Source organism: Sciurus carolinensis, chromosome 2, assembly GCF_902686445.1.
Source record: "Sciurus carolinensis chromosome 2, mSciCar1.2, whole genome shotgun sequence".
Lineage (NCBI taxonomy): Eukaryota > Metazoa > Chordata > Mammalia > Rodentia > Sciuridae > Sciurus > Sciurus carolinensis.
In genome coordinates, this window is record NC_062214.1 from 161629686 (window position 1) to 161656542 (window position 26857).

Genomic DNA, 26857 nt, shown 5'->3' on the forward strand with positions numbered 1-26857 from the left:
CCAAGGAGGTAGCCTTTATGAAGTTCTTCAAAATCTTCTTTTGTATTTTGTGTGTAGCCTCAACTGAATCCATAATCCTGGTTTATGATCTTTTCCTTTGGATATTTTTTTTTCACATTGCTTTTTCTCTGCTTCATAGGTTTTCTCTGGGGAGTTCCTGTTTGTGTTTTGACTAGGTGACTTTGGGGATGCTTCAGGCTCTGGGTGAGCTTTTCTTTCTACGGTGCCTTCTCTATTTTGTTCCCCTTGGGTTGCAAAACTGTTTCCTAGACACACAGACAATAATCATCTATGTTTATAGTCACTGTGAAACCTATGGAACAGCTTGAGGCTTTAGAGAACAAACTCATAGGCAGTCCTGAAGGTCCATGGATGTTCTTAGAATAAACCCCTGAGCGTTGCTAACTGCTCTGCTCACTGATGATGCCACCAGGTATCTCCATGGACATTCTTACTTCCTGCCCATAAATGATAATATTCCCAATTACTTCAAAGATGACTAGAAGGTAGACTTCCCAATGGTGTCACCATATTTGTGCATTATTTTTGCTGATTTAATTTTCCCTTGAAGTTTTTCTTGTTATTTTTCATGATTTTGGTTCATACACAATTTATTCACTCAAAAGACATTTATTAAGTGTAATATGTTCCTGATTCTGGGCTAGTGGCTGGAGACTAGAGGATGAGTAAAATAGTTTAAATCTAATGATTGTTTTTGTTTCTAATTAGTTCCTCTTTTCTTAAAAGATTCTGACAAGGCCTCTAGGTAAACCATGAAATCTCTTTATTATCCTTTAATTTTTGGCTGAGCATATTTCTAGAATGGTTTCTTTCCCCTTCTGAGAGAGAGGATTTAGGAAAGGTGGAAGTTATTACTCTCTCTGGTTAAGAAATAAAGATACCTTTTTTTTTTTTTTTTTTTTTTTTTTTTTTTTTTTTTTTTTGTCAGTCTGCTTGCTTCTCTTCAAGATAGAGGGCTGTGTTTTGTATGGGAAGAGTTTGGTGTTCCACTCCTGCAGTGAAATGAATCGCATCGTGAAGCAGCAGTTGCATAGTTAGTATTTTTGGCTTTTGTAACCGAATGGAAAGCACTTGGCAAGGCAGCGAGGGAGACCCTGGAGCGCTAGGCCAGCACAGACAAACGTGAGAGCTCTCCTAAGTGCCATGTTTTCAGAGCGAAAGGTCCTGCTACCCTTTACTTTTTGAATGAGCCATAGCTGCCAGATAAAGGGGTGACAATGCAAAAATAAGGAACCTACTTCCTGCCTCCCTCTCTGGTTTTAAAACTTGTCTTAGTTATTAAAAAACCAGGCACATTTGGGGCATCCTTATGAAATGGGTGAAAGTCAACTGTGGGAGTGTCCCTACCAGGCAGATGGACCAATAATTGTTTTCTAGACTCAATTTTTATCTCAATCTGAATCTGATTCCTGATGTCTTCAACTTTACAACAGAAGGCTTAGACTATAGTTTTTCCAATGGATTGATTTTAAATGAGTTATATTTTTTTGGTGGCCTAAAAATTTGTACTGATTGTAGACAATTTTTTAAGCATTGTTCAGCTGATGGACCATAATAATTACATCTCTTACTTCAACAAGACCTTGGTGTTTGAGAATAGGTATCAGAAAGCTGACAGTAAAAACTTTGATCAGGAAAGGAACATATGCACTAAGAGAAAGATGTCCATGTAAGTTGTTCTGTGTAACACACTCACATTCTAGAGCCATGTTTCTTTCTTAATACTTGTAGCTGAGAAAATCTTACTAATTTCGCCACATTTCCCAGGGAGCCATGTAATCTTTATTAATATACAACTTTACCACATTATAATGCAGTCTTTTTTATTATGCCACCCTACTAATGCAGCCACAAATTAGATTTTATTATTATGATGAAATACAAAGTCTTTCCTAGAAGTTTTAATTTTAATTTTATTGTAGACTTTTATTAGTTTAAATTCATGAATAAGAAGTTAGTATTTATATACTCTTGTCACAGAAATTTGTTGTATTTGTTCAAATATGATTTAACCTGCATTTTTTGATGAAAACATGATAGTTTTGTGACCTTTTTGCTTTTTGAAAAAATAAATCAATGAACTTGAGTTTTTAGAGCAATTTTAGGTTCACAGAAAAATCGAGCAGAAGTATGGTTTCCATATACCCTGATATCTACTTACACCTTTCTCTTAACTATCCTACCCATCACTGTGTTGCATCTGTTATAATGAATGAACTTATGTTGATACATCATTATCTGAAATGGATACTGTTGTGTATTGTATGGGTTTTGAAGAATGTAAACAATGTATAATGACACGCACTTGTTGGATATCATATAGAATATTTTAACTGCCCTCAAAATCCTCTGTGCTCTGTCTCTTTATTCCTCCCTCCCCTCTAAATCCTGGCAACCATTTATCTTTTTACTGTCTCCATAGTTTTACCTTTTCCAGAATGTCATATAGTTGGAACCAAATAGTAGAGAGATTTTTCAGATTGGCTCCTTTAACTTACTAATATGCACTTACGTTTTCATTTTTTTAATGCCTTGATAGCTCATTTCTTATAAGTGCCAAATAATATTCCATTGTCTGGATGTATCACAGTTTATGACCTATTTATTTTTATTTCTAGTTCCAATTGCTAGGACAAATTTTAATGTCCTCAGGAAATGTAAATGGATTTTTTCATATGATCTATCAAATAAAACGTAGCGACCCAATCTGGAATCAGTTTCACCTAGGTGATATGGGGCTTATTTTACATTTGGAGTGAAGGTGTCTGAAAAAATCACATTTCCTAATTTTAATATTTTAATATTTTTCTTTTCTCTCTAGTGTAATCTAAACAGAGAAATTTCTGAAGGTTATGCAGATCTGATCCCCAATTTAACAACTCTATAGTGTTTTGCTTTGTTAAGCAATGTTTTAAATACATGCTGATAAAAATCCAAATTGTTATTTCTGATTCAGGATAGAAAACCATCTTATGTTACTAGCTTATGTAACTTCATCTTTATCACTTCTGCCAAAAGAAAGGAAGATTTGCAGTCATGCCCTCTCATAGTCAATTGCACAAATTAATTAAAAGTGATTTGTAAGCATATGAATCACACAGCAGCTCTGAATTTTGAATGAAGGGATGACCCATGGTAATGCAGAGGCTGAATGGGCATGTAGTTGGGTGTTGTACTGATAGCACTGATAATCACAGTGGGTGAATGAGGAAGCCTGATTGGTGATCAATATCTGATGAATGTTTTGAGATTTTTCCCCTCTGTGCACCACCTGCCCTTTGCTTTGTAGCTGCAGCAACTGTGGAACCCTGCCTTATTAATATACAGAGATGAAGGTGTGCTTGTGTAAATAATATTGGATTAAAATTAATGAGGCCCTTCTGTGGTACCAAGTTGTCCACTAATGAGCTCTGAAATGAAGGTCAAATCCCAAGTTCTTTGAGCTTTCATTTCTGCATGTATTGGACAGGAATAGTAATAGTCATTTTACCTATTTTAAGTAAATTAGATTCATTCACTTTTTTCCCATTAATATAAAGAGCACCCTGAGTTCCCTCTATGGACCAGGGTCATATATCTGACCAGGTGCTGGATAGAAAAACACTTTGCAGAATTTTTGAAGACTTAAAAGATTTTTGGAGACTGCAAGCTATTTTATTTTTATATTAAGGTCAGATTCACTTTTTAGGTTGCTATATCAAAGTAATTGACACTTTTAGATCTCTGCCAGTAATTTGTCTGACTACAAGTTATAGTTGGAATGATCTTTAGTTATTCTGCCTCTGAGAAAATAAAAATAAAGTATTAGGGTTCTAACTTTTGTTGTTTAAAACTGACCACACAACCAATTGCCTATTTTTTCAGGTGTTTTCCAATCTTTGAGTTGAATGCAGATCCTTCCATAGAACAATTTAACTTCAAGTCCAGGGAAATATCAAAATGAATCCCTTTATTTTTTCCTCTCTCACAATGGAATTTGAGTATAGTACATAGAAAAGTTAAAAGATCTTACCTCACATACATGTGCATCTCTGCACACATGCACACACACACACACACACACACACACACACACAAAGGTCATTAAATCTGTTATTATTTTCTTTTGAACGATCAGGCTCATCTATATCTTACCTCCTAAGTGACTTTCCTCACCCACCATTATTTTGTTCCTAAAAATCCTTTTATTTTCTCCCAGAAAAAGTAAAAAATTTAAAACATCATTTTAAAGGTACATCCAAGATTTTATAGCAATATTTTATTTGTGTTCATAGTGCAAGATAAATCTGATTCTCAATTTTTTTTTTTTTGGTCTTCATATGGCATTGGAAACAGTTGTTCATATTCACACTTTTATGTTTCACCATATGCATACTGTGTGCAGCTCTGTTGTTTTAAAATATTTTTTGGTTTTTCTTTATATCTCAACTTTTGATGGGTGTCCTTGAAGAACTTGCATGAAAAATGTAAATGTGACTGATTCATTCATTTTGAACATATGTAACTATTTTAGGAGATTTTCAGGAGATTTTACCCTAAGCAGAACACACAGTTCTTAGCAGGGAATGGGCTCTATGTTACTATTCTACTCACAGCTGGATGTTGCAGATGTATTGATGTTGTGAACCTGTGCTTTTTGAATTTCCCGTTTACTTTTTAAATACATTACCTGTATGTAATATGCTGTCCTGAGTTTTTGTGGTTGTCAATAGTGGTCAATAGTTTTATGTGTTTCACTTTTGGGGAGAGTTTACTGTAACATGATTGGACATGATATCAGGTCTTCCTCTAGATTTCCAGGTTGCTAGAAGACCTCTTCCACAAACTGATAGTCCCAGGCTAGGTTGCTGTAGTGGAGGGGTCACCCTAAACCTCTCCCAGTGTTTCATAGGCGTTTTTAGACCTGGCCACTATCATATTTTCTGCTCCAAAGTTTTTCAGCAGAAAATTCCTAGGTAGTCCAGTTGTTCAAGAGAGAGAGGGAAAAAAAGTATTTTCTCCCCTGAAGTGTTGGACTCTCATTTTAGAAAATTCTGAAATTCTTCAGAACATTCCATGCAGGTGTCCTTGTGCTTCTCCTAGTGTGACTTCATTGACTTTGGTGTCTCCCATTTTAGAAGCATGAATGTAACTCTGGCTGTTTCCAGAAGGGGCAGCTGTAGAATGTAATGGCCCCTTCCATTTCTAAGTTTACTTCTATTAATGATTAGTCAGTGTATAGGAAAAGGTTGGGACATTTTTTAACTGTTTAACTTTAGAACACCTTTTTACCTTTCGTAATGTTCAGGATTTCATAACAATGGTTTTAATGTATGACTGTTCCACTGTTATGTCGTGTTTCAACTAGGCAAATCAGTGAAATATTTAACTCTTGTCTTAGAAACACCCTTTGAAAATGTTAGAAAATATAACATTGTTTACCTGTGATAAAGAATAAGTTCATGATGAGAAGAATTATACTGCTTTCTTGTATAAATAATGCTTAAGGCAGATGTTCAGTCTCAGAGTGATGTTGAAAAGCATATTTTATGCTGTCTAAAAACTATTTCTGTATTAGATATTTAAATGCATGAGGATAAATTCTAATTGCTTTTTGTTTAAAACAGAAACATAGAAGAAGCATTAGCCCCAGTTTGTACAAAATGTCTGCTGCAACTGAATTCATGATAGTTCAAAACTGAAAATCATTCCAATTTTGTAAAACTGCTGCTACTGGTTTTATCAATAAAGTTTTAGCAGATGGCTTATGTGTGCATGTGTGAAATTTTTATATTAAAAAAGATACAGTTTTGCAGCATCAACATGCAAATTTTTTGAGTCTGAATGATATTACTTATTTTAGTATATACAAAAACCATTAGGTTCAAAACCATACCAACTGCAGACATGTATATTAGAACTATAAGCATTATATTCATGATCCATCATGTAATTTACTTATATTCAGGGTTCTGTAGGCTTTTATAGTGAACACTTATACAATTCAACATATACTGCTTCAAATACTTGTTTAAAGTATTGCATTTAAAATAACAGGTAAGTAAGGAGCTATATAAATAGATGCCTGAATTAACTAAGTTGCTCTGGAAGAGGATTATGAGGAAGCAAATGTGGGTGTTTGTGTACAAAGCACAGGTCATTTTTCATCAGAGGTGCTTTTGTCCAGAGCTCTTTCATCTCCACATTTCTTCAGTGCTAATAGTCTATAAGGCCTAGATGCAGCAAGCTCAAAGTGCAGGGAATCAGGCTGTTATAATCACATATCTTCATAGTAATAAAAGCATGACTGACATCCCCAATCAAAAAAAATATGGAAAAAAAATATGGATGTTTCATATATTACCATTTTTACATGCTATGCTAGTTGAGGCAATTAATGTTGCCGTTGTAATCAACAACCCTAAATATCAGTGCATTAGCATGAGAAAGGTTTCATACTCCATAATCTGGGTTGTTTTTGCCCCTGCAACTTTCTCTGTGGCAACAGCTCAGGGATGGACTTTCCTTTTGTGACTTGGAAATATTGTGCAAAAGGGGGCAGGGAAAAGTATGAAAGTGAAATGATTTGCTTTCAAGGCCAGGATTAGAATGGTCATCCTCACTCCTGCCCAAACATTATTGGCCAGAACTAGTCACATGTCTCTCCCTATATTTAAGAAGGCTGGAATTGTAGTTTATGTGCTCAGGAAATTGAAATAGTGTGGTTAGAATCCTCTAGTCTGTATTTGATACATCTACATCTTTCTCTTTTTCTAAAAAAATTCCTTATTTCCAATGCTGTGGTAGTGTGATTGTTTACAGAAAGCTTGCTAATGGCTAGCTCATTTGTTGCTGAAGTCCTTCTTAACCTATAGAGGCACTAGAACGTGATAGGCTGGTTAAAGGGTTCTACTTGTTCACCCATAGTTTTGTTGGATTTAGAGCACTTCAACACTAAGGGGCATGGTTGCAAATAAGACCATTTGAGTTCACATTTCCAAATTCACAGGGCAAAGGGTTTTTGTGCTGGTATGCTGAGGAAGGTTGAGCATTTCTACATGTACATGTGCACTAATGCATATATATGTGATCAACACACCAAAGCAAATAATATAAAATGAGGCAAAGGGAACAGCTTTTTCAATATATTAATATTACAGCAGATAATCTAGAAAACCTAAAACTTGACATATATTATAAATGACTGTAGGTTGAGTATTTCCCAATGCTATCTTCTGATATTACTTTGAGACTTACCCAGGCTTAAATATTAAAATAATTGAGACAGCCATGTCTGACTATGGTTCTTTTATTGTTTTGATTTTTTTGTCCTATATAATTGCAGTTAAAAATTGTAACCATGATGAGTAGAATGTTATTGATGTATCAAATTACATTATATGTTTCCCCAGAAAGATTCAGAAATATGGCTCAAGAGGAAACTTGTGTGGCATTTCAGAGTTCTGATGAACTTTGATGTACACTTCACAAAATAATAAAACATCTCATTCTTTTCAGCAGACAGATAAGGAAGAAGAGACAGGATGGGAACCTTATTTGTGGTCATTTGGAAGAGGGAAAGATTCAATGGTGAGAAAATTAGAATTTGAATAAATTTTAAGGCAAATTGTATGGCATTTTAATGTTTGATTTAAAATCCAAAATTGTTTAGTGAAAGATTTGTTCTAACCACTTAGTAGAATTGAAGAACTTATGAAATTATATCTTCAGACATCAATAGTTCAATAAACATTAAACTGATTCCTTTGTTCTATTTCCAGTTTTGCAACCAAGCCATTCTGTGATCTTGAGATTACCTTTTCTTTCCTTCATTTCTTCCAACATCTATTAAGTTTTTTGAGGTAGTCCCAGAAGAAAAGGGGATTTGGCAATTATTCAGCCAGTTAGATTAACAACAGCAAAGGTTTCTTGATTGATTCCAATAAAGCACAGGATGGGGAGACCCTGTACATGTCAGTCAGGTTTGCTAGCTGCTCCTGGAATGGATTTGTTTGTTTGTTTGTTTTTGCTTCTTGGAAACATAGCATGTGATTATGGAGGTTGCTTTTTAAGGAAAGGTACTTTAGCTAAGAGGACTTAAACTTTGAAAGCATGGAGAAGAGAATTAGGAAAATCTTTAAGTGACTTTGGATCGAGTATTCTCCAATGCCATCAAAACCCAGGTAGTGACTTTTATAAGATGCTCTGAGAACGAAAAGAAATTTTTGTATAAAGTACAATGTCACATTAAGGCCTGAAAACTAATTTCTGTAGACTAACTTTTCCCCCTCCCCCATTCCACTTGAACAACAAAAAAGATAGCCACTAGTGGCTGCCTTCATGGTTTGTGTAAGTTCAGTAACTGACAGCTACACAGCTAAGGTGAGAACAGGGACTTGAAGCCAGACAGGATGAATCCATCTATGGCCACGTGCTCTTGGTTCCCTTTGATGTAGCAGGCACTGTGTACTGGATACTAGGGACACACAGTTAACCAGGTAGAAGCAGCTTAAAATGTGGCGTGATGCATATTGGGAAATGGGATTGGTAGTGTGATCTGGGAATGTAATTAGGAGACTAATGTAGTCGGTGGGAGGCTGTCGGGAAGCCGCTATGAGGAAGTGGTATTTAAGCTGCAACTTGAAGGCTGAGTGGGAGGAAGCCAGGTGAAAGGGAGGCACATTAAAGAAGAAGAGACAGCAAGTACAGAATACCTCAGCCAAAGCAGAACCTTCTCCATTCAAGGAAACTGAAAAATATGTGAAATGACTGGACCTTGAAGAGTGAGGGAGAGTCTCTGCCGATGAACTGGACGGGAAGGCAAGGCTGACAGCAGCTCCTCACATCCTGTGCTGCAAACGAGAAGGAAGTTGTAGTAGGGTAATGCTCCCTGCCACCGTCTCCTAGATTTGAAGTGTGCTGGTCTCAAAGCCTCCTTTCTGACCTGATGGCTGAGAATTGAAGAGTTGATCTCCAGCCTATTTTTTAGTTTATTATTCAGTTTTAGGTTGTCAAGTTTTTATACCTTAGGACTGATGAAATGTTAACTCTAAATTTTGTCATAGGCATTCAGTAGGTACCTGATGCCCCTGAGAGTTGTAGGGCCATTTTGCCACCCCCTTCAGGCCCACAGAATGCTGGGCACCACAAATATCACAGAGCACTGCACAGCAGCCAGCCCTGGTTTCAAAGACAGCAACTTTTCAATCCATTCCCAGTGAGGCTCTCTTTCTTCCACACTTTGGACTGACTCCATAGGAAACGAGGGAAGTGTATCTCCTTATTCAATGAGAGTCTCCCTCTGAGGAGAGCTTTGGAAAAAATTCTCCACCAGGTGGTTTATTTTCCTTGCCTTCATTTACCACTGGATACCCAAATTTGCCCGTTTTTATGTTCTAATCATCACCCTTCCCAAATAAAACAATGCTGTTCAACAACAAAAACAAGAAGCAACAGTAAACAATAAAAACAATGCTTGAATAAGGCATTGAAGGGGATACAAAATTTTGAGTAAATTTATACTAAAGTGTAAATGATTGAGACATGCATACTTTCTTCAATTTCCCTTGTGAAAAGTACCTTTGTTTTGTGCATTTTATTTTAAAGAAGGTTTTATTTTTGCTGGAGGTTTTATTTAGCTCTTGGATCAAAATGAAGTCTTTCTAACTGTGTGAAGAAAGTATTTTAGATCACAGGAACATTTTTTTTTTTTTCCTTCTGAAATCTTTGGTACCATGCCACAATTACAGAAAGAGCCAAAAGGAGTTAGACTTCAGGCTGATTTGCATGGATTAGTTAGTATTTCCCTCTTCAAAATTTATCAACTGCTCAAATACGGAGACACCAAACCAATCGGAACACGGGTGGTGGTGGGGCGTGTGTTGGGGGGAGAGTTCCAGGAGGCCCCAAGGTCGTTTACTGCTCATCTCGAACCGCTACAGCAGTTTCTCTCTCTCTGACACTCTCTCTCTCTCTCTCTCTCTCTCTCTCTCTCTCTCTCTCTCACACACACACACACACAGTCTCTCTCCCCTATTGAGATCTACAAAATACTGCCGCTTCTTCAACCTCAGAAACTACATCCCCACCACTGTCACCAAAATCAACCTCTGCATATATAAGATACTTCTCTAGGGCCTACAGCGAGCGACCCTTCCCTGGGACGCGAGCTTTTATCACCAGACAGGTTGGTTGCTCTCACCCATCTCCTGCTCCCCATCCCACTGTCCTGGACCCAATTTAGGCGAGCGCAGCCGGGACCCCTCTGTCTGGCGCTACTTCTCCTCGTTACTGCTCTCCACCTTGCTCCCAGCAGCCCCCGCCAGCGCACCCGACCTACAGGAAAGTTGCTCGGGAGCTGTGGAGGGGCGTCATCGCCTCCTAGCAACGCTCCTAGCAACCGGATAACATCTGCTCCCTCTGGTCCAATGCGAGCCGAGAAGCTCTACGCGCCCGCCTCGCGTTCTGAACCCGGAGTGAGAGGCGCTTCAGAGACTGGAGGGACCGACCTGCAGGAGCCAGGGTTGCCCGCCGAGCTGCAGTTGCCGCTGCTGCCGCTGCCGCGCCGCCGCCGCTGCTGTCGCTGTTGCTGTCAGTGCCGATCTGAAGCGTGCCAGCGCCGCGAAAGCATTAGTGAGCTCCGAACCCCGCGCCTTTACGAAACAGGTGCATGCGCGATCTCCTGGTAAGTGGACCCGGCTTGTAAGGTATGTCAGGACTCTCCAGCCAGCCACCTTTCAGAAGAGATGCATTTCGCTGAGGCTAGGGACATGTTACGCGATCCCACTCCGCCCTCCCGCCATTGAAAAGTGGCCAGCTGCTCTTCCCAAATGACCTGATTTGATTTTTTAAAATCTTGGGATTGGTTTTTGGGGATTCCCCTGCTCATCACTGTTAGGGAGTGTTCAGAAGTTTTCAATCCTTGTTTTTCTTTGACTTCGTGGCCAATGTGCAGTTAGAACTGGAAGCAGCAAGCGCCCATAGGAAGCCTGCGGTTAAGGCTAAAATGACAGTGTAGTCTGGACTAATTGAATCAACACGTTTGGAGAGCAACATTCTTTTTAGATCCTCCTCTGGAAAGGGTCCATTTGGCCAGGAGCAGACGTTCACTGCTACTCAACCTCCTGAAAAGTAACCATAGTAACTCACCTCTCTTTTGATGGGATCCTCCTTATTGGCTGCCTATCTTCCTTTGGAAAGCTCATCTCTCTAAATATAGAAGATGATGAGATCTGTAAGCATACATCCATGTAGAAAAGGTACAGTTAAACATGGCCCTTTAAAGAAAAACTGTTTTCAAAGAAGAAGTAGCATTTGGCTATTTCAAATCTTCCCAGAACAAGCTTGTATTCCAGAGAAAGACAGTTACTCTGTTTTGAGTTAACTGCTGCTTTGTTACTTAAGAGGGAATACTTCCTGAAATCATACAAAATTTGGCACTTGAAAACAAATGAAGGATGTCTGACTCTGATTTTCTTAAATAACCTGATTGATAATTTCCACAAAATAATCTCCCAAGTAAATAACTGGTGACATCAGTTATCAGTTATTTCCAAATTTCTTAGGACAGTTACAATACCTCCTGTTTAAACTTAAATCTGGAGCCCATTAAAGTGACTGAGTTTTTGAAGGCTTATCAATCTGTCTAGTCCAGATCAGCCCCACCTTAAACATCTTAGATAATGTCCTCCTAGTACTTGCTTGATCCTGACTTGATAACCAGCTCATGTCAATGCAGTCCTGACTTGTCTGATGTTATTTGTGTCTATCTCCTTGTTTCAAGATCTCAGGTAACCGTTCATGAGCCCCAGGCTGTGAGAAATGCTTGCTGTGCAAAGGGGAACTCTCACCAGATTTTCTGAAGCTGTTCTAGAAATACACTTTTCAGATTGAGTCAGCATTACCAGGTAATCACTGGCTTAAAAGAAATTACTGTTTAAATATGTATCCAGAGAAATAAATGCTAATGTAGCATTACCATAACTTACAAGATCAATAGAAGGGGTTGTTTATATAGACGGTTGCTGGGTAGAAGTCAATAGAGGTTTTCTGTAAAAAGGACATTTGTGGGCTGGCAGATTTTCCTCTCTAAGACCCATGTGAATAGGGTGGGCCAAATTAAGTAGCCTGGCTCCAGGAACATGTCAAGTGTAAACCTTCTAAATACACTGGTGCATGACTGATTGGAGAAAATGAAGAGAACTCTCCAAGTTGCAAAAAGAGATTATGGTAATGTTTTAAATTTAATTTGCATTAAGGTCATGATGATAGAAATCTATGAGTGCTAAGCACTTGAAACTCAATTTTTAAGACTGAATACAGTCTTTAAATGAATGTTTAGCTCTCTAACACTGTGTAACTTTCACATGTACTGAACTATCCATGTGCAGTTCCTGTAGATCACCAGCCTAGCAAATTGCTGTCAAACTCATAAAAACATACCATGCTGCATTTTTGCCTCTTCCTTACCTCCCTTTATGAAAACAAATAACTGAAAAAATTTCCTCAAGAACCTATTAGAAAATTTATCCTGGTCTCATCATGGTTTAGAGTTATGAATATCATGAGACTGAAATTATTGACCTCTGTAGTCGGTTATTGAAATATCTATAGTTTAATAATATTAAAGATAACCATTCAAACCATCAAAATAGATTAGATTCACTAGATGTTAGCACCACCCACTCTTCTTCCATTATAATTACTATATTTTATGGTGAGAAACAAATCCAAGGAGACCAATGAGATTTACTGTCATTTGCCATTAGATGTGTAGAGTTCTAGTCATGCCATTAATCTTAGGAAAGTTTGAGTGAAGCAGCCACAATTATATGTGTTCATGTATATGCATTAGTTCTGTGCATTAGTAATTTATGTACATCCTATTCCTTATGTAACATGCATAGAAGTTTACAATCATTTGGTGTTCTTTAATTTATGTAACGCAGTCTGCCCTTTCATTGAGACCATTGTCACAATCAAAGTGGTCAAATGAAAAAGGTTCTTAAATTTTAATTTTGATTCTATCATGAGTGTTTAATATGCAGAATATATACTATGAAATTTTGATAATGGATTTGTCTTTAAGTAATTTATCAGAAAAATGTTATCATAGTGTTTAGTTTTAAATAACTAAAAAGTAATAAAATTTTATCATTATAACATAAACGTTTAATCCTAGGGACATTGGTGGATCCACAGAGTGAGTTCATTGATGAATACAAAATGAACACTTTTCATGAAAAAAATTCCAATTTGTAAGGATCTAGTTACCCCCTTCATCAGTGAAAATACTAGGTATACTTGTAAATATTATAATGGGGGCATATATTTTGGGGTATACAATTTTGATAAAGCTGAGATTGAGCAGGTTTATACTACAACCAAGTTCTAATTTCAGTCTTTTTTCATATGTCAGTTGTATTTGGAAGTTTTTAGGCATGTATGAGCATGTTCAATTTTATGTCATGAGACCTTTATAGGATTTAGAAGATGCCCTGAAACACATTGAAGTGTTCGACATGCGTACCAAGAGGATGAGGCTCTTGTCTCTCCACCTGGGCTCTCCACTGATGACTCACGCCAGCTGGCTTTAGCAGTCAAAACACTGACATCCCAACAATATTCTAAAGCCAAAGAATAAGCAGTTCAGATTGCTCTATTTGTCAAAGCAATATGCTTCAGGAACCCAGACAAAGCTGAAATGAAATAACTCTCCCAGAAGCAGAGGCAAGAGTAAATTGACCCAAACCACTCAGCAGTCAAGCTAAGGAAGAAGTATCCCTTCAGATTTGGGGAGAAGCAAATCCTTGACAATTCTTTTTTTCTTTTTTTGTAAAAAAATAAGTCTGTCTAAATAGCATCAACACATTAATGCTTTCCCTTTTTAGTATAGCACAATTAGTTTAAATATTTTTCTAATTAAAATTGTACAAATGGACCAATACAGAGCCTTCCAGTTCACTGAACTATTTTTCAGTAGGGTGGTAGAGGATGATGATGAGCACTATGGGTTTACTAGTGTCCTGTCCATGTCCAGGATTTTACTATGACCTTATATTTGGAAAATAAAATACTTGTTTTTTATATTACAAACTATAAAAAGTAAAATGCAACAGATCTTCATTGTTGAGATACAAGAGTCTTCTAAATATCAGTGGTGCCTAGAGAGGGGATATGAGTTTGTGGCTGGGAACTCTGTGAGGGTGTATAAGAGGATGTGTTAGTTTTTAAGTGCTTATAAAAAGGGACTGGAGGTTAGCGGCATCTGTGAAAGCTGGAGGTATTGCAAAGAGAGTCAGACCCAAGCCCTGAAGGCATGATTCCATTCCCAGGTGCTACTCGGTTTACCACTTTATGGCTCACCGTCTCCAGAGTTAATGTGGAGGATACTGTCTATTAACTTAAGTGGATTGCTGAGCTTGAACACAATACAATTAATTTAACAAAGTACCTAGAGCTCCTTAGAAGAAAGGTACCCCGTGAATAAAGATCACTTTTTGGACAAAGCATCTCCGTATGGGAGCACCATATATATGAATGAGGGCAGAAAATCATCCAACTCTAGAGTATATTTTCATATGCTCTTAATAGTAAAGTTAATGATCAGTTCCAGCTTGTGTTTTTCTAAGACCCTTCTGTGATATCAGAAGCAAAGGTGGTCTAGAGAGATATTTTTGTTGATAGACCTGAAAAATATGGGATGGCGGATGTTGGTGATAGTGATATCAAAATGAAAGATGATATGGATGATAGAGATCAGGCACCTTCCAAAACGTCACTACCATCCATAGGCTGGGGATTATGACTCTCCTCTTTGAGTGCCAGTGCTGGGTTCCTAAGGAAATTACAGCCTTTCTCCAAGATTTAGGTTAAGATATTTCTTGGAAGCCATATTCAGCTGTGTAGTTTCTTGGCTAGTTTTCTCTTTGATTCACTCCTACTTTGTAAGGTAAATGGTCAAGTCAAAAGGAGCATCATCTCTCAAAACAAGAAATGCACTTCTGGAGGGAGGTAAATCAAGAAGTGCACTCAGGAAACTTACTGCACTTGGTCTCCATCTCAGTAGTGCTAGATTACTAGAAAACTTGGTCTTGGTATAGGACCTAAGGTAATTTCATGATTGCCTGGCTGGTCATATCTCATTTAATGGGGATTCTCTTTGGTTCAGAGAGCATTACCCAGGAACAAGCTAGGTATGTGGAACTGTTGCTATTCTGTTTACTATTCCATGCCTGTGCTTGGAGCTACGTCAAGGCACATGGAATCTTGTACCAGAGAATGCTGTTGGTATTTGAGAAACTCATGTAATTCATTGACTGTCAGTATCTCTAGAAGTTCCCAAGATGATCTTCCAGGAGCTGCAACTTGTTGTTAATGCTAAAATGCCATGAAGTCGATATTTTGCTTGGGGAAAATCTGAAGAAGCAGATTGCTCCATTGATCTAGAGCTAAAAATTGACACTGAGTTCTGCTACCATACAGCATATTATACAGAAAGGTGCTAGGCAGGAAGTTATGATGAAAGATACCTGATGAAGTATTGTCAAAGCTAAAGGTCTATAGGAGACACAGCATTGCAGCCTTGATCTTTGTACCCTTCTACCTTTGTTAATACACTCTTGAATGTTCTATGCAAACTTTGCTCAACACTAAAGAGAGAACAAATGTCCTATATATAACATAATGCTGCTGAGCAGGATATGTATTTATGATTTCAAAAGTGAGGTCACTGCAATATTAATATATAACATTTACTGAGCAAAAATATGAGCTTATATGCTAAGCACTAAGTGTTTTTTAAACATCATCTCAATTCATATATAAGTCAATGAATTTGATATTATTGCCCCATTTAAGAGACTAAATATCTGGCCCAAAGACACTAAGCAAACAGTTATAGGGCTAGTATTTGAACTAGTGCTGTGGGGCAGCTCTAGAAGCTTATACTAAAGTATTTTAAGCCATGCAGTGGGACTGCAGAATGTGGCTAACACTGACAGATGGGAGAACTCTTTCTAAACAAAAGTGGTCAAGGTCCCCAGGAAGGATGTTCAATAGTTTTGCCACCAGTAGATCATTATTTAGATAGATAGGGGCACTTAGACTTTTAAAGGCTTCTACCAGGCTAACACCATACAAAGAGAAATCAATAAGAGGTAGTGCAACTGAGGTGTATAATTTGTCTACAACACAAGTCAGTTGTTGATCTGAAATAGAACTCACCTCATCTCTCCCCATTGATCAGACTCCTACCCTTCTGTCTGCAGCGAGGATGAAATAGAATGGTTTCAACTCTTGTTTTTGCAATGTGTTGATTAAAATGTTGGGGAGAAAAGTGAAAACTCTCCTAAAATTAAGATATATTTAACACATCACTTGTTCACCATTCTTGGGATTTCCAGTTTGGGACAAAGAATGGATTACTATGACCAGGGCTCTTCTTTTACTGTTGTCTGTTCTCTCAAAGTGTTTATAAATTAATTTGCTGATGATGTTTCCTCAATGTACTGTCCCGGGGCTGTGTACCAAATGAAATCACTTGTGCAATAATAAAATTTTAGTTGTCTGGAGGCAGAAGCAGAATAAGGAAGAGTTTTTGAGCAATTGTTTATAATTATAAACATTTATTTACAGAAATATGTACAGATTGTGGGGCAGAACTCTTATGGCAGGGGCGGTCATTCTGATCTGTGACTTTAAATTTGTTGCTTATTGAAGTTTTACACTATGAAATAAACTAAGTCTAGCGCAGATGTTTTGTGTTCCCAGAGGTCATAGTATTGAAAACAATTTTAATATTCAAGACAGCATTAGCTATTTCACCTTCAGAGATAAACAGTCTCAACCTAGTTCAGTTTTATAATTTATATACTATTTTCAGAGCTCTGACACAGAATATAAAGACATAAAATCATTTTAGTCTTCTCATTTATCTCCTTAGCTTTATCTAAATAACTGACTGGATTGAGTTTAGCTTTTTAGTTGCAGGAGAATGATAAACATATTTATACATGTTTACAAGATCATAATAAACTAACTTTTTTGGATATTCAGAGTAACATTAATTATTCAGATGATTATCTTGATGTTTCAAAAACCATTTATATTTCCTTCATCTAAGATGTATAATTAATGGCAATAAGCCAGAAACATTTTCTTGGAGCAGTTATAGAATCCGTATTATATTTTTCAACTTATCCATTTGAAATATCTTCTTGCATTCTCTTAACTAATTATAATCTAGTGTCTCCAGGAGGCAGGGTGGTGGAAAAGATTCTTCAGGTCAGAGCTAGGAGGCCAGGTTGGCTTTGCTGCCATATAATAGATCTGTGCCTATTGGCATGAATAAGAGTTGCAATTTGGTTGAGTGCTTACTATATGCTAGGCATAGTGCCAGTCACTTTCCATGAATTATTTCGGTGATCTTATGAGCCAGTGTATTTCTATTCCCATTTTACAAATGCCATTTGCAGAGAGTTTATATAATTTGTTCAAGGTCACAAAACAAAGAAATGGCAGAGCTGGAATTCAAACCTGCTTCCACCTACTTCAAAACCCAAACTCTTAGCCACACACCAGACTATAAACTACTGGATTTCTTTGCATCACAGTTTCCTCATCGGTACAACGAAGAGCCTGAGGGAAATGACCAATACATAGTTTCCAGCTCTGAATTTTTTGGGGTCTAATCTAGCAGGAAAACAGATGTAAGAACTCATGTTTGCTATATCTTTTAGCCTAAAAGTCTAAAACTATCCCCCCAAATTCGATGCCGAAAACACTGCAAATAGCTAAACAGCTGGCAAGGAGGTAATTGCCAAACTGGTACCAGCTGTGAAAGCTATTCAGCATTTCCACAGCCTATGTGGGTGTTGTTTTAAGTGTAATAAACTAAGTGGCTAAATGCGCTGCCCACAGAAGAGTGAAGTCTCAAATGGAGATCTGAGAATTTACTCTGTATTTTCAGGAACCAGAGCATTCTGTATCTTAGGTTGTTACTTGAATATAGCCAGACAAAATCTTTATGAACCCTGGAGTCATTTAATGTACACTTTTTTTTTTTTTTTGTCTTGCTCTGTTAAACCAAAATATCTTCCCTGGAGGTTCACTTGGGAGTCAGAAAAATAAGTCTATTTGACATTTGGTTCTCCAAACTACAACCTGCCCTCCCTTGTATCATTCATTAAAAGCTTTTTAATTGGTCATAAATGCTGTAGACATTACATTACTTAAGATGATAAAATGAGCAGACTTTTAAAAAAGATATATATGAAAATAATGTTTGCTTATGGTAAAGTTACTCTTCTCATTTCCAAGTCTTTCCTCACTTTTCACGATAGTAATTCACTGGACTTTGCTTTTAAAAAAAAAAAATAGTGACGTGTCCAGCTATAATGCTAGTAGTATTCATTGATGCTTCTTAATGTGAACCCAGGGATTCTTATTGAAAAGTGACTTCATTCTTCACTGTTTCGTTAAAATGCAGTCTGGCTTTGTTCATGATGTTGAAGTATATAAGTTGATGTAGGGAAGCAATAGCAACAACAAAAATCCATCAAGCCAATTGCTTGCCATTCTGATGTTAAGGCAATCCGTTGATTGATTGATTTCAACTTGCTTTTGTGACACTCCTATGAAACATGCCAAGGGTTGGAACATGAAGGCTCTCAAAATGTGGGTCCCAGACCAGCAGCACCAGCATCACCTGGAAATATGTCAGAAATGCAAATTTTCTACCTCAGACCAACTGAAACTCTGGGGATGGAATCCAGCAATTTGTTTTAAGGAGCCCCTACAGATGATTCTGATGCTAGCTGATATTTAAGAACCCATTAGTTAAACATTTTACATTTTACATCTGTAAGTTAAACAGTTTCAAAAGAAGCACAAATAATTATCACAAGGGATAAACGAAACCATTGTCACCTAATTATTAGATTAAATTCCTTAAAAACACTCCTAACCAAGTATAGTTTACTTAAAAAACAGCTCCTTAGATAACTGGGTTCAGAAATGCTTTCTTTTCCGTACAATTTTGTTCTTCTTTTTTTCTAACCTTTTGAGAGCAGTGAAATATCTTTTTAAACTAAATTTTGCTTGTTAAATTCAGGGATTGTGTACACGTAATAGTAACTATTATTGTTTCAATTGTGAATTATCATTACATAGTGATCTCTTTTTAGTGCAGCTATAGAAGGAGTTTAAAATTCTGGATTCCCTTGACAAAACATACCAACTCTAACTTAAGGTTCTCTTGGGTTTATAATCCACAGTGGTGCCAATGAAATTTGGAATGCTTGTGGTGTGATTTTGTAGTTTTCCCTACTGGCTTAGGAAAACCATCCAGCTACAAGGAGTTGCAGGAAGCTTTATGTAGATGCCTTCAAGTTGGAGGAAAAACTAGAAAAGACATGTTATTTAAGGGTATATTTTTAATACCTAAAGCTTCAAAAAATTTAAGATTTAGAGGAAAAATATCAAATGTCTTACTAGAAATTTATTTAAACAACACATTAATGCTACATGGAGGTATGGATGAAAGGTGAAATAAATTACCTTTAAATAGGAGCTTTCTTTGTGGTCTGGCCCCCTGAGGTTGAGTGAGTACTGAGCTGAACTGAGTTTGCTTTCTACATTCATTCACTGCTTTGAATAGGAAGTTTCTTGTCTTTTTCTGATTACTCTTGCTTCCTTTCTGTGGCACCAGCGCCACCTAGGGAACATCCTAGGAACTTTCTTTAAACTAAACGTTTCTAGAACACTTTCAGCCCTCTGGAACACTATCCCTCCTTAAATAAGGCAGACTCCTCAATCGCAATAAATAGTACACAAAAGGAGAATACAAAGTTGTTCACTTTAGATATCATATCAAGGTCAGTGTTGCTAGTCATAGCATTACTTAAATCTCTCAATTATTTGGGATTGACCTACAGTGAGCCGTGTGTTAGGACTGTGGTTATACCATAACCATAACCTAGGGTTTTAACTTTAGACACACAGTTATTTCTTTAAACTGTAACTGGGTCACTGACTATTTTATGCCAATTCGCTTAAACTAGCAACATGAAATTCTCTCTGTGTATTAGGCAGTTTAAAAAAATGTGGAGAAAAACATTATTTCCTTCCACTATATTTTGTTTATCAATTTTAAATTTGGGTGTGTTTTGATATTAAAAAGCATGAGGTTAAATAAAGTATTGGTATTTGATTTCTGAGGGGCTGTATAAGGAAATAAACATGATTTCCAAACTAGACCATCTATTTTTGTCCAAGGGGTGGCAGTTTCCTGCCTATAGGCTTTCAACCATGGGGCAATGACCACTGACTGGTTGACCACGCGGTTTCGTGAGGAGAGAACAACAATTTATGGGGTCACCAATTTCTTTTTATAAGTAAAATTTATATTATGAAATATTCTTGGCCATGGTTAAATCTGACTTTTCTCCAATTATTTTGTTTGTTTAGCTTATCCAATAAAAGTACTGACATATTCCTTAACAACGTCGAAAGTAGCCTACTTTAAGAGAAAATATGCAGAAGAAGAAGATTTACATCAAGATTACCATGGGTATTTTCCAAAAGTAAGCATTTACTTATTCTTCTTTTTTTCATTTTCTTGCCTGTTTTCCACACCAAAAAGCTCTACTTGTCATTTTTCTACATCTAGATTAAATGACTGTCTTTGCTTTTCAGCACCTGATATTACCTGAGGACAGGACTTGCATTCTCAAACTTTCTCTGGAGAAGCTCAGGTTTCTAGAAGACCCAGAAACCTACTTAAGAAGGTCTGTGTTAATTAACAATTTGCTGAGGAAGATACATCTAGAGACGGAGAAAGAGAGCTATGAATACTTTAAAGAAGCTCCCTGTTATAAGACTGCTTATTCAGATACAAGAAAACGGCTGAAGTTTATGGTACAGGAATGCTGTTCTCAGTCTCTCTATTATGAAGAGCTGCATTCATATCATATTGTGCCTTATGCTTCGGAGAATGCCATTTATGGAATGGGCTACACTAGCAGCCACTTGGAGCAAAATTCTCAGTTGCTTATTTATAAAATGAATTAAAGTAACTGTTAAGTTCATCAATACTTTGTTTCTAAATGCCTGAACTGTTTATAGTGAAGATGTTAATATAAGGCACTAATTACCAGTGCATTTGATATCAAAGATGAAATGCATGCTGAACTGATTGGAGAGACCCATGGTTATTACTCAGCAGTCCTTAGTATCATCAAATTGAATTGAAAATATGTCCACTTATAAAGTGGTGAATTTGTGCATTAGAAGCAAAGATTTTTTTAAACAAGGTATGTAGGAAGGGACTTATATCAACCTACTATATGGATTAAAACTTTGAAGCCCCCTAGTTCCAAATTCTGCCACTCTTTAAGACAAGTAACAAAAAGTAACAGATTAAATTGATAATGTTGTGTCTCTGAGGATGAGAAGAGGGAAGACTGATTCTGAAACGCTTTGGTTTGTCAAGCATGTCCCAAACAATGATGCTATTCTCTTATTACCATTAGTGGCAATTCAAGTTGGGACAAGCATACTGTGCCACCTAACTGCTGAAAATAACAACTGGATTACTCCAAACTGATCCTTTTTATTTTATTTTTTTTTTGTTTGAGTCTTGGTAGACTTTTCTCTTTAAAAGTAAAATTTAATTAAAAAAAAAAGCATTGCTGATAGGGCTTATCTTTAGTTTTAGGGGTTGGTTAAAATTCGTGCTGGACCTTTAAGAGTTAAAATTTTTATTCATGATGTTATTTGTTTTTTATAGGCTGTGAAGCTCAGGAAAAGGGTAGACAGGTAAAATGTGTTTTTCATGGGTTGATAATTTTGAAAACCTTATTTGCAGCAACTGATGAGAACAACAGAAATTCTACATGATGTTATTTCTTCATCTTGCTAAGAGTGCATTTAAGGCTGTCTGGATGAAACTTTGCACTGCTTTTTGTATAATAGTCGATCATTCACTATTTGACAAAATGTTTCAGAATGCCTTTGGTGGTGAAGTTTAGATAAGTCCCTATATTTTACAATTTGAAAGATCAGTTATTTAACAAGATGGATAGATTCATGAAATTGTTTGAATTGACTCATACTATTCTGTGAGGTTTGGGTGAGATGTCTGATTTCAATGTCTGGGGTTTTTGTCCTGTGGAGCATACTGTTTCAAGAATTGTCATTAAGTGATTAAGCAGATTGGAAAAACTAGGTGCCAAAGGTGTATTTAAGAAAATACCAAAGACTCAAAGATGAGTGTCAGGAAGACTATGATAACAAAAGGTAAGAATCTAAGGATTGTGCAGGACATAGAGGGACACTGTGAAAGTGTTTCAGGATGATTTGCTCCCTAATGTGCTTCAGAGTACTTTCAACATAATAATGATAATCAAGGACACTGCTTCAAGTGAAGGTATTACAAGCTTTTGGTAATCATATGCCTTTGCAAACTAAATATGGTGTCTTGTCAAAATAGAATCTTCCTTAGCTGAAGACCAACTGGTAACCCAGACAGCCTTTTTCTATTCAAGACAATTTTGTTTTTAGTTTTGATTCAATACTTGGTTCCTCTAGTGAATCAACAAGATGATTAACATGAATGCATCTGGTATAAATAATATGGGTGCCCTAATTAGCCTGCATTGTTGAAGACCCCATAGTCATAAAATTGATACAAGTATTAACCTTGTATTTAATTGCTCAATCAAATTAGGAAGGATGCTTTAGAAGAAAGTGGAAAATTATAATCATGGTCAGCTTTTTAGTATGATGATGAGATAGCTTTGAAATATATAATAAATACTGAAAATTTAAGGGAAAAATTTGGTATCAAAATTTAAATTTTTTATTTTATTGCTTATAAAATAACTTATTTCTGAGAATACTTCTTTTTACAATGTACATATTTTTAAATGGGGCATTTCAAGATTCCAAATTTGATGAGATAATTATACTATAATATAATTTTTAAAATAGATTTACCTCTCTAATACTTTCAAAATTTTGAACATTTGGCTTGGTTTAGGTCAGTGTCTCTAAGAGAAAGACACCAATGTTAGATGTAGTGTATAAAAAAGCCACATATTGAAATTAGCTGAGACTAGAAATACAGTCTTTGGAACAGAGAAGAGAAGGAGAGAAAAATTATCAGGAAAGTGTGAAATTGTAATACTCATTGTATGCCAGAAACCTTAAACAAAGCAAGAACTCTTGGGCAAAGAACCAGTAACAGATGTTAAGTCTGTTTTATTTGATGACATCATTAACTGAGCTCTCTGATCTATATTCCTATGTAGAAAAGGGACTGTCTTAGAAACCAGCAGTATTTGTGAATATGCTTTTCTTTTCTTTTTTTTTTAAATTGTGTTGATTTCAAAACAGCTTATTTAAAAATACCTTTTGGGGCATTAAATTTTTTTTTCTAATAAACAACTCATAGATAAAGAGTTGACTAATTTTATCTTGATTTTTAAAAATAACGATTTGTGTTAAACTCTGTAAACTTGTCTGAGTTAACCAATAGATTACTGTCACTTTACCATGACCTGCTAATCTCTAGGGAGGCCCCCACTACAGGTTTGCTCCATTAAAGAGAGATGTACAAGGTAGGAGATCAGTTACCACTGCTTTGAACCTGGGCATCCTTTCTCTGGTGATAAGAGCCTTAGGATAAGGAAGTTGAGGTGAGAAAGCTGAGTGCAGTGCCCAACTACCCCAAAGACTTGGTAATAAGAAAATGGAAAAAAGAGAAGAAAAATGGAGAGAGAGAGAGAGAGAGAGAGAGAGAGAGAGAGAGAGAGAGAGAGAGAGAGAGAGCATTTTTTCATGTGTGTGTGTGGTGGGGGATTGTTGGCTTGCTATATTCAGTTTTTATTTCCTGTGTCCACTGTATACCCCAAACACCCACTACCTGCAATGCATTGATCCTTTCTTTCAATTACCAATAATGCGTAAGACTAGATTCTATTCAGCATAGGTACTATTTGAAGTGTGGTATTATTGCAAAATGCTCCTGAAATTGGACTCTCTGGGTGCATAAGCAAAGGAAAACAGAAACAATTAAGTCTGGAGAAAGACTAAATGGCGAGCATATGTAAAAATAGATAAGCTCAAATGCATTGCCTATTTTGAATGTACATCCCAAGATTTAACAAATTCAGTGCAAGAAGACTTGAAAATAAATGCAATTCGCAACCAATGATTGAGCAACTATTCTGGACCAAGCCAGCGCTGGGGACCCAGAAGTGAATGATAGATAGTCTTTTAGCTCAGTTCACTGAGGGAAGAATCCAGATAATTTGATTTTGCCTTATAGGGTAAGAACTCTTTTCTGGGAGCATCACCTAGATTTCTTTTCCAAACTGAGGTGGTTTTCAAATATGTATCTCTCAAAGTGTTGGCAGATGAGAAGATGCACAGAAGAAGGGAAGTTCTACTGATCCAGATTAAGGAGTGGAAGGAGTGTGTAGATTTGTTTTGCTGTATATGTTATACTTGGAAGCATAATAGAAAACCACTCTTGCACAGAGGGAGTATGGCTGACTGTAGCTCATCCCTGGGAATCCCTGTGAGGATGGAAGGGAGACAAATACAAATATGAAACAATTCCATCTCCCTTCACCTCACTAGCTCTCGTGGTCAGTGCCAGTCAGGTTGATGCTGATGTCAAGGAAAGCCTTAAATGAAAAACAGAATCATTAAGTCATAGCCTGAGAGTTGTGTATGGTGTGTACAAAGTCAGAGACAGCCTTCTCTAATTGGTCTTGTGCTGGTGAACTGTTGAATGAACCTCAGGATTTCTTAACACCAGCTACTGTACTGGAGCCATCTCCTTTCTGTATCACTAGCTTCCTCTGTGAATCACAGCGTGATCCCCAGTTTTTGGGGTACACTCTGAGTGAAGGTTAAAGTTCTGTCCTTCCCCCCAACCATGCCCCCTAGTGTTGATACTGATTTGGTCAGAGATTGTTGTAGAAAAGCAACAATTTGTACTCCTGACTAGATCCTTTTGGAAAGAATTTCCAGAGTGTTTAAAACATAATCATTATTGGCTGGATGCGATTCTCTTAAAAATAACTGTAAACTTTAAATAATTGTCTATTAAGGTAATCTTCCTATTTCTACTATTCAATGTGATTGTTGTATCTGTTTTACTAAAGAAAATATCTTATGTTGGAAACAATGGAAGATTGTATATAATCAATTCAAGTAGTTGAGACTTTATGTAATATATGTCATTTAATTTCCATACTATCATTCTCAAACTTCATTACTCTACAACAGCAAGATAACAAATGTCAATTTTTTTTGTTTCTTTTAAAGGGGAGTGTGTCTAAAATTTATTACATTCCTGGTTAATTATTTGGGACAACATTTTCTCATTAAAGCAATTCTGTCTTTCCCCAACAATTTCCCTGTAGTTTAGTGGATTAAAAACATCCTCTACATTAGTACTTCTCAAATCCTCCTGAGCATACAATTCTCCAGGGATCTTGTTGCAATACAGATTCCTTTTACTAGGTCTGCAACAGACCCGAGAGTCTTTACTCTCTACATTTTCCAGCTGATGTAAGATGCTGCTATTGACCCCACATTAAGTAGCTAGGCTCTAGATCATTTGAGGAAAATAGATATGCAAGCCTATACTCATACTTTCAAAGAATATATATTCATGTCCATTTTCCATAATCAAATTCTCTTTGAAGAAATAAAAGGCAAAAAGTAAATAACATAAAGCCGTAAAATTTATGTTCTTAATTTGCTACAAATATAGCACTGTAAAATATGTAGAGAATTATTTCTGCCATGAGTTTTATCTACACCTAGTGCAGAAGAAGAGCATGGATTTATAGCAGTCAGGAAATGACATTTCTCTTCTAGATTTTCCCCTTGATTTTACCAGGTGAGGGAGATCCATTTGTCAACAGTAAAGCAAAGAATGACAATCTCTTGCTTGACCAAATACAAGAAAATCTTATAAAAAAGTTCATTATGAAATTCAGAATTTTGGGTGACTCCATGGACTGAAGATTATAAACCTGAGGTGAAAAATGGCACCCGGTTCCTTCACTTCCTGTCTAGAACTCTTTCTCAAACTGTGCTCGGCGAGATTCTGCCCTTACTATGGACTTCCTGTTTCTCCTTGATTATTGGGGTCTTAGTAAAGGGGGGAGGATCATTGTAAAAGAGAGTCACATAAGTTGTCGAATTTGAGCATGCCAAGTGATTTTTGTCTGACTCTCTTTTGGTCATAAATTTTTGGTATGGCTATTGTGAAATATAGTGTCATAAATTTGTCATAAGCCATTAATGAAGGAAGAGAAGCAGAAATTTAGTTCTGTGGGAATGCACTCAAATATGAAGCAGATGGTGTTCTACAACATTTATTTTGGAAAATGTGTATCTGTTACATAATTGAAAATATGTCTTTTTCACATTTAAAAATATTTGGGTCATGATTTAGAGTTTTTATTGGATTGTTTTTTAAACTGAGAGGAAGAAGAAAGGTAACTGTATTTTAAAACATATTTGACATGTTACTAATAAAATTTTATTTCTGGTGAAATATAGGTGCCTTTGTTCAGTAGGGGAGGTGGGATCCTGAACGCTTGGCAGCTGTTCTGTCTCTTCATTCCACAGGTCTCCTTTGAAAGGCATATGGTTATATTTCTTTTAGCACTTTGTTTTCAACACAAGTTTGTTAGGAGGTTGGATGACATCCTTGGCTTCCTGGAACATTTTCTTCACTGCAGCTGACCCTGAAATGCTTTTCAGGTAGCATAAGTCACCAAAAACACAACAGAACTCACTCTGCTTAGAACTTATTCAAACATTATAACTATAG

The 26857-nt window shown here is 36.6% G+C and overlaps 1 long non-coding RNA gene across 1 annotated transcript; it reads left to right on the forward strand.

Annotated features, from left to right (window-relative positions):
• The first annotated feature begins 10210 nt into the window (after nucleotides 1-10210).
• LOC124972141 (uncharacterized) lies at nucleotides 10211-26571 on the forward strand. Its single transcript, XR_007106440.1, has 4 exons — nucleotides 10211-10684; nucleotides 11783-11906; nucleotides 20467-20582; nucleotides 20695-26571. It is a non-coding gene; the product is annotated as an uncharacterized LOC124972141 (long non-coding RNA).
• The last annotated feature ends 286 nt before the right edge of the window (nucleotides 26572-26857 follow it).